This window comes from Sarcophilus harrisii, chromosome 3, assembly GCF_902635505.1.
Source record: "Sarcophilus harrisii chromosome 3, mSarHar1.11, whole genome shotgun sequence".
NCBI classification, from domain to species: Eukaryota; Metazoa; Chordata; class Mammalia; order Dasyuromorphia; family Dasyuridae; genus Sarcophilus; species Sarcophilus harrisii.
Window position 1 is genome coordinate 325,454,745 of NC_045428.1, and position 3,229 is coordinate 325,457,973.

The window sequence follows — 3,229 nt, forward strand, 5'->3', positions numbered from 1 at the left end:
AAAAAATGTGAGGGGGATGTCACACAAGAGAGTTATGGGGAAAAAAAGCTAACAGCTTGAAAAGGAAGCACGGAAATTGAAGAAAACAACTCCTTCAACAATAGAATTATTCAAACTGGGGGAAAATCCATTGAAGAAAAAACTCCTTTAAAAGTAAAATTGACAAATGGAAAAGAAGATCCAAGTGTTAACTTAAATAAATAATAACTTAAAAATTAAAATTGGTGGGGCAGACCCAAGATGGCAAAGAGTACACAGATCTTTGAGCTTTTTCTGGCTTCCCTAAGATAAACACCAGATCAAGTCTCCAAATGAGTTTTGGAGTGACAAAACCTACAACTATTTGGAGTGTAATAAATTTCCAGCTGGAGATATTTTGGAAGAACTTCAGGAAAGGTCTGTCTCAATTAAGCAGAGGGGGTTGCAGTCCAGCCAGGTGCAATGCCAACACAGTGCAGTGCAGAGAAACTCAGGTCAGAGAGGTTTCTAAGGCCTGGGGGAATCTACTGAAAGGCTTGCAGCCAAAAATAGCAGTGATTGCTATACTATACTAGTTCAGAAGCCTGTGGATCAGCAGACTAGCTGTGAGCCCTGCAACAAAACTTCAGAAGGCAAATAATGAGCCCATGAATTGAGCATTATTTTTCAGGGAAAAAGATAAACATTGAAAGAAATATGGAATTTTCATTTATTTTGATAGAAGGGCCAGAACTGAATGCAAGAGAAGCATAAAAAGGTAAAAAGGGGAGAAAATTAACATTTATTTTAGGTTAGAATGTTTACATCCCAATATGAGAAGATGATATGTTTAGCTCTTGAGAACTGTATCTTTGTTAATGGTATACTTATAAGGTGTCATTTGACTTTACAGTGATGACAGAGAAACTGAGGGGGAGGGGATTGTACTAGAAGAAGAGGGAAGGAGAGGTAAAATTGTGTAAATTAAATCACATGGAGAAGGAAAAAAGACCTATTAGAGTTGAGGGAAAGAAGGGAAGGTGATGAACATTGTGCAAACCTTAATCTCATCTGACTTGACTCAGAGAGACAATATCAGAAATATTAGATTAATACAAAATCTTGTCTTATCCTACAGGGAAGTAGGAGAAGAAAGGGGAAAGGAAAGGAAGAGATAATAGAAATGAGAACAGAAGTAGAAGAAGAAAGGGATGAGAAAAGGGGGAAGCTGTGTAAATGGGGAGGGCATATTGAGGGAGGTGCTAGTCAGAAGCAAAACACTGGTGAGGAGGAAAAGGGACAAAGGAAAATAAAAACATAGGGAAAATAAGATGGTGAGATATACAAAGTTAATAATTTTAACTGTGAATGTAAATGGGATGAACTCTCCCATAAAACAAAGGCAGCAGACTGGATTAAAAATCAGAATCCTGAAATATGTGATTTTCAAGAATCACATTTAAAGCAGAGTAATATGTACAGAGTAAAAGTACAGGGCTGGAACAGAATTTATTATTCTTCGGCTAAAGAAAACAAAACAAAATCTCAAAGAAAGCAAAAGAAAGAATAGATTTAATTAAAAGAGATAAGGAAGAAAACTATATTTTGATGGTCTCCTGGACTTTAGTGGACCACAGTCTGTCTCTGTTGGCCCTGTTGGAACTCCAAACAGTCAACAGCCACATGTGTCTGGCCTGAATTGGCACTTCTCCTGATGGTGTACCCTCCTTGATGCTCTTAGTTGGAGCACCCTGCTTCTGGGAATTCCAGTTTGGAAGATAGAAGCCCTCTCCCTCACCACAGGCATAGACACAAGAAGCCTGGATCAGTTTTTCAACAGCTACTAGAAGGAGAGGGACCTTGGGATTGGCCCTCCCTGTACCTCCCCAAAGGCTCTGAGACAACTGTTGCTTCAGTCAAACACAACTTGTACTTTCTGCTACAGTAATTGGGGTATTGGGATGTTTCAAGAGCAGATAATGGTGATTCTCAAAAAGGAGATTTAGGTGGAATGTGAGGACAGAGGCTGGAGTGGAAGTAACAACTTGTTGGAGATGACCTTCTCAGGTCAGTGAAAAAAAAAGCTAGTCAGAGAAAAAAAGCTGTACAAAAGGGACAGGAAGCCTGCATTTTCTTGGAGGTTGTAAAATATATCTCCAGCTGTTTTTGTGTTGAGGGCGCCAAGGATAAAGACATAGATCTGGCTTCAGCTGCTTCTGAGAGGGCTCAGTCAAATGTCCTGATTATGCTGCTGCTTTTTCAAGGAGTGAGTTCAGGAAGTAGCTCTCATGGATACTTCCACAACACTCCAAAGATTGCTTCTCCACTGCCACATGATCCTTTTTTTAAATGGTTTTAGTCCATCAGCCACCAAGACATGGAGGGCAGGGTATAATGTTGTCAACATTAGATGTCCCAAATGAGGGCTCAATCAGCAGTTCCCCATCTGGGCATTCTACATCAGATTCTTGATTGCCTCAAAATGGGAAATGATTTTGTCCACTGACATGCTAACTGCAATCAGGAGAACTTTCTTCTCCTCTTGCAGCTGGCCAGATACCTGCTTGGCTCTGGCATCCACAAACACTGGCCAAAAGACCAGGAACTCCAAACTGGTGGAGATTGCTGGGCACATAGAAAAATGATTTAATTCAAGAACTGATATTAAACAATTATTGTGTACATAGTCTTAATTAGAGCCTGCTCTAGATGAAGGTAAAACCAGAAGAACCTAAGATAATCATTTTCCAGATGAATAAATTCCCCTCAGAAAACAAGCTCTAACACTTGCCAGAGAATGGAGAAGGGCAGAGCTATGGAGCCAGCAGGACAAGGGGGGCTTGAGGAGCAACCTCAGATGATGGGCTCTACATCTCATCCTTAAATCCTGGTGAACCCCATCAAAACTATGACTCTTTGTAGATGAAATAATGGTCTACTTTAGACCATTAGAAATAATGGTCTACTTAGAGAATTTCATAGAATCAAATAAAAATCTACTTGAAACAATTAATACCATTAGTAAAGTTGAAAGATTCAAAATAAACCCCCATAAACCATAGATATTTCTATATATTACTGACAAAGCCCAGCAGGAAGAGATAGAAAGAGATATGACATTTAAAATTACCGTAGACAATATAAAATATTTGAAAGTCTACCTTCCAAGACAAAATCAGAAACTATCTAAACACAATAACAAAACACTTTTCACATATATAAAGTTTAAACAATTTAAATTTATACAATTAATTTACTCATTCAGTGCTAT

General features: G+C 38.7%; 1 pseudogene; it reads right to left on the reverse strand.

The window, feature by feature from the left end:
• Positions 1-1,874: 1,874 nt before the first annotated feature.
• LOC100921782 lies at positions 1,875-2,593 on the reverse strand (annotated as a pseudogene).
• Positions 2,594-3,229: the final 636 nt, after the last annotated feature.